Source organism: Aythya ferina (assembly GCF_964211825.1).
Source record: "Aythya ferina genome assembly, chromosome: 9".
Lineage (NCBI taxonomy): Eukaryota > Metazoa > Chordata > Aves > Anseriformes > Anatidae > Aythya > Aythya ferina.
The window spans coordinates 12,517,820-12,523,453 of NC_140305.1; positions in this window are offsets into that span (position 1 = coordinate 12,517,820).

Here is a 5,634-nt window from a genome sequence, read left to right on the forward strand (position 1 = left end):
CTCTCTTTTCTTTTTTTCTTTTTTTCTTTTTTTCTTTTTTTCTTTTTTTCTTTTTTTCTTTTTTTCTTTTTTTCTTTTTTTCTTTTTTTCTTTTTTTCTTTTTTTCTTTTTTTCTTTTTTTCTTTTTTTCTTTTTTTCTTTTTTTCTTTTTTTCTTTTTTTCTTTTTTTCTTTTTTTCTTTTTTTTTTTTTTTCTTTTTTTTTTCTTTTTTTCTTTTTTTCTTTTTTTCTTTTTTTCTTTTTTTCTTTTTTTCTTTTTTTCCACCTTGGTAGCATTTCTGTCTTCCTATACCTTCTCTCTTTGCTCTATCATTTATGTATGTGTAAGTAGTAAGTTAGTTCCTATTCTCACTCTGGGGGGTTGGGTTCCAAACAGTTTATTGAGTAATAAAAAGAGAAAATTACAAGCCATTGCCCAGGGATAATGTGCTAATAATTTTATGACTGGACAAACGGTTGGAACAGCCCACAAATGGTGGTAAGCAGGAAACCTGGTATCTATTGCTGACAGAGCCACCCCCAAAGAGATAAAACCTCATTTCTGGTAATCAAAGTTGACGCAACAACTGTGATCTGTTAAAAATTACTTTGGGGATGGGTAGGATGATCCTTATTCCTTTTGGAGCAGGGGTAGCAGATATGCTTTGGAAAGTGTTTAGAAGTCAGTCCTACCCAGAGCGAGCTTAATGGACCACCATGCCTGCTCCCATCCACACGGCCCGCAGCTGCAGGCTGGGGATTCTTGGAAAAACAGAGATTAAAGGGTGTTAGTACTATCAAGCAAACATGAATCATCCCAGAGATAACAAAGGGTTTAGGTTTCTTTAGACACTGACTGTATGGCACTCAAGTGCACTAAGCAGAGCCCCAGCTTTGGTGCTGCAGAGCACGGAGCCAGAATCTGCTGCCACAGGTGACCCTTGGGTTGCACCCAGCCGTGTGGCAATATGCCCCTTACCTCTCACCCCAATACTTATGTTTTTAATGATTTTTACTTTTGAGCCCGTAGCTGTTCTGGTTCCTATCCAGTAAATCATCCATCCCCTCTGAGACTCCTGATAAGCCTCTGGCCTCCGTGTCACTGTGTGACAAGAGGTGACGCTGGCTGGCAGCAAAGTCTGCCTCTGACCACGGAATGTAATCAACAGGTGCCAGTTAAATGTTTCCCTCAGTTGCTGAAGACTTAGGAGTAAAAAGCACTACTCAGCTTGCCTGTCTTAAACCATTCTGGGACTGGGATGTCCCCAGTTGGCTGTCTCAAGGAGGATGTCCCCCTCCTGGGGACAGAGCATCACACCTGCACTAACCTTTTGGCTGATGTGGAGTTCAGTGGAGAAATGGGCAAGGAGGGCCTGTGAGCGGCCGCTCTGCCCGTCTCCCAGCAGGCAGGAGGAGCTGTACCCCTTCCAAACCCACAGCAGCTCCAGCCCTCGAAGTGGGCAGGAAGCCACGCGACGGGGAGTAGCTGCTTGCGGCTGCCAAGACCTCACATTTGTATGTTAGTGATGCAGATAGATTCCCATAAACCAGTCTCCATCCTGCTTTACTGCTGATTTAATGGTCGGAGGAAGAACTTGACTGTTTATTAAAACATTAGACAGTAAAGTTTAACAATAGACAGTAAAGGGTTTTGTTTTTCCATCCCTCTGCCTGTTAAAGCAACAACGCGTTGGGCTGGGGAGGGGCCTGCTCCTAACCTCCGAAGGCAGAACGCGAGGGGCCTGGGCAGCACTCCTCCGCCAGGCAGGATGAAGCATCTGGCATCACCTCCTCCATGTATGGCAAATCCAGCATCTGGAGCAGGAAATCTGAAGTAGGGCAGGGCCCTATCCCTGCTTGGTACAGCCCACAAGGCTGGCTAGATAGTGGCAGGGGGCTGCAGCAGCACAGCTGCCTCTGAAGCCCTCTACGCTTGCTAATTAGCAGCGCTAACTCCACCAAGCTTGCCAAAGGTATCTGCTTCATCACCCATTCTCCTTCCTCCCTGGCAGAAGGCATCTCTGCCAAGAGGCCCCGACGGGAGCCAAGTTGTGCTGCGTGGGCCTGGAGGACGGACGCTGTCCTCACAGCAGCGTCAGCTGGCTCAGACCCACGGACCCTCCGATGGATGAGGAGGGAGGGGAGCGAGCTGGTTTGTTAGGGAGCTACATCCAGAGACCTTAGGTGCAGCAGTACCAGACCCCCAAATGGGACAGGAGGGGAAGATGTGCCTTTGCTAGGCTTGGAGAGGGAGAGAGAGCAAGTGTACCCATTCGCTGGGAGGAAAAGGACGGGTCTGATTACTCATAGTCCTGGCAGTACTTGCTCAGAGCATTTTGGATGCTGAACTGCTTTTCTGAGTCCTCCAAAAGGGCTTTCAAAAGGAGATAAGGTTTAGGAGTGAAGTGAGAGGGGGGCCATCCCTTGGCTCTGTGGGCAGGAGTTATGTGTGAGGCACTCCGGGGATCAGTGGTAGGGCTCGTGCTGTCCAACATGCCCACAAACAGCCTGGCAGAGGGAGCAGACAGCAAACAGGATTTGTAAGGCAGCAGCAGCATTAATTCAGGAGAGTGCCAACAAAAGCTGACTGCGAAGAAGTGCAGAAGGATAGCAGCATGCAGGTGATAAAATGGCAGAGGAAATTCATTGTTGGTAACTGCACATGGAGAAAAATCAACAGTGGCTGTCCCTACACAGCGACACAGTCTAAATGAGCTATTACCTCTCTGTAAGGAGATTGTGGAGGCATTGCAGGCTGTTTCTGGAAATGTCAGCAGCAACCACAAAGGCAAGGGCGAAGCTAGGAGCTATGGGGAAAGAAATGGAGAATAAAGCAGTCTGTCCTCACACTGCTGCGTGCATCCATGGTACCTGTCCACCTCAAGTGCTGCCTGCAGTTCTGGGGGCAGTGCCCTGGGGGCCATGCCGGAGAGACAATGTGAAAAGGGTTGCAGAGTCCTTCACGGCAGGACCTTGAGAGCTCAGGAGTCCTTGGTCTGAAGAGAACAGGACTGAAGGAGCAAATGAGAGGAAGGAAGCCCCGGGTGCCTGGGAGGAGGTGGATGTGGGGCTGGTTGGTGCTGGTACTGTGCAGTAACCCCAGCCTTGGCTCTCCATTTGACATTTGGGACTGCTGAACTGGGCCAGCACCCAAAACACAGGTCAATGGAGGACCGCCAGCAAGAGGTGACACACCTGACCAAACCCATGTCACCATTGCCTTCTGTGACAGCAAGTCCTGCCTCGTCCCCTGTCCTTGCCCTGGCCACTGCTGTTCCAAACACTTCAGCAAGATGGGCAGCGCCTCGGGAGCCCCTCGGTGTGTACAGACCATGGGGAGGAGGGCTGGGGCAGGGCTGGGCTGTAGGTGCAGCCATGGAGCAAGAGCTCCCCGAGCAGAGACAGGCGGTAGGCAAGGTCCTTTGCTTTTCAACCACTGAAATGCTGTTGGTGTATTTTTGTTTGTGTATACGCAGCTGGGAGTGTGTTTGTGCACATATATTTACATACATATACATACATACTTACCTCCCCACGAGTACATGCACCAAAATGCGTATATTTCCCCAGTCTGTATCTTTCTGTAAACTGCAGAAATACAAAAGAATAAAATTAAGTCCCTTATCATTGCTAAGTCATCAGAAACTAATATTACATCTACTGGGCATTTTTTTTCCTGAACCATCCCCACTTCACGATCCTAATTTAGTGATTCTTTCTGTAGCTCTTTACATTCTATTATTTATAAGAAACAATATTCAGTCCTCCCTTGACAGTATTTGCAGGGCTGCGGAAAGCAGTGCGGCAGAAAGGTGGTAGAACAATTTTGGTTATGTTTCCATAGCTACCTAGCTGCTAAATGTGGTTTATTCCATTTTAAAGTCAACCAACACACACGCGCACCCGCACGCACACACAAATCACCAAATGAAGTATATTCAAACTAATCCCTGGTCTGCCTATTACAGCCTAATGTCCCTGCGATTTGTATATTTAAAGGGGTACTTGCTGCAGAAATAAATGGCAGGGCAGCGTTCTCGCTGGCTATAGCAGGATGATAAACATATTGTTTCTTTCTTGCTCTCCTCTCCAACGTGTGTGTTCCAGTCGGTCCCTGTAATATTATTATGGATATTTTTACTGAGTGCTGTGTGCTGAGGAAGTTGGAGGTAGGATGGTGTCCTCTCGTGGTAAACAGCATCTCTGCAGCCTCACACCAGCAGTGCCAAAGGAGAACTGGGGCCAGGGTGTCCTAGACCTGTGTGGGCATTAAAATGCAAACCTCTTTGGCTGGAGCTTACAGCTCTGTGACCACATGTGAGGCCAGCCCTGCAGCTCACGTCCCTTGGTGCACGCAAAGCCAAGCAGCCCTGCCCTTGCTCCTGGCATGTTGTTCCACGTAGCAGTGGCGGCTGCAGGTTGCACCAAGCCCATCCCTGGTTTAAGGTAGGTAGGAAAAAAATAAAGTCCTGGCAAGGGAGCTTTGGCTTTCCGAGCTTGCTCCAGCTTTTAAGCCCTTTGCCCCAGCTGTCCCCCGAGCAGTCCCAGTCCTGCTTTCCCACCCATGGTGGGAAACCATCACTCTCTGGATGTTTCCTTCCAGCAGCAGGAGGGTGCAGAGCCATGGGGCTGGCCCCAAGAGCTGGTGAGCATGGGCATGAGCTGCTCGCACCTCATGGCTTGGTTGCACGCCTTGGCATGCAATAGTGTATGTATGAAAATGCAGACCTGAACCCTTCCTTGTCAACTGCCCATGCCCAGGTCATTTTCAACCACTCAGGGAGATCCAGCAGTGGGCCAAGAGATGCTGCTATTAACATGTGTGACACAGGTGTAGACACATTTCTCGTTGACTTCCCCTCAACATTTCTGGGCATTTGTCAGCATTGCTTTCTCTTGGGCTTGTCCTAAATCGATTCCCAATGGCCATGGTGCTCTCCTGTGCCATCATTATGTGTGATTATAAGCAATAGCAATAATCATCGTGTCACTGCTTCCGAGACAGGCTTTGCTGTCTCTGTATTGGCACTCTTTCATCTCCAGCTCCCCAGCAGGCAGATGCTGGCAGGTCAGTGTGTTCTCTTGGGTCGGTGGTGACAGGTAATAATCTGAAGCTGGCAATGTCTTGAAGGATCGCGCTCCAGGCTGTTCTCTAGCAAGACGCAGGTACAGGAGCATTTCTTCCTGTCTTTTCTGCCCCTTTATCCAGCAGCTCTGGGCAGGGGACTTGGGGGCCCCAGCAGAACGCGGTGAGATGGATCCCCTTCCCGGTGAGATGGGTCCCCTTCCATTGCCAGGGAAATGGCAGAGTTTATGCAGAAAGCCTCCTCCATGCAGCAGCGACGCAGCTGGCTGAGACATTCATCCATCCCTCCTCTCTGGATTAAGAAGGGCTTATTATTATTATTATTATTATTATCAGTTCAATGTTTTACAGCTAAAATTCAAATAGCAGCTTAAGAGCTTAAAGAATGAAATATAAGGATGTGTTGGCATGGATGGGACATCTTTCCTCTTCCTGCCTGCTGAGCTCTGCTTGGTGTTAACCTAGGGAAAAAATACACGTGCCTCACCGTTAGCAGACAGCCCCTGTGAGGTGCAACCCTCCAGGCTCCTGGCTGGCTTGCTGGGAAGGTAGGGCACATGGGGAGACCTT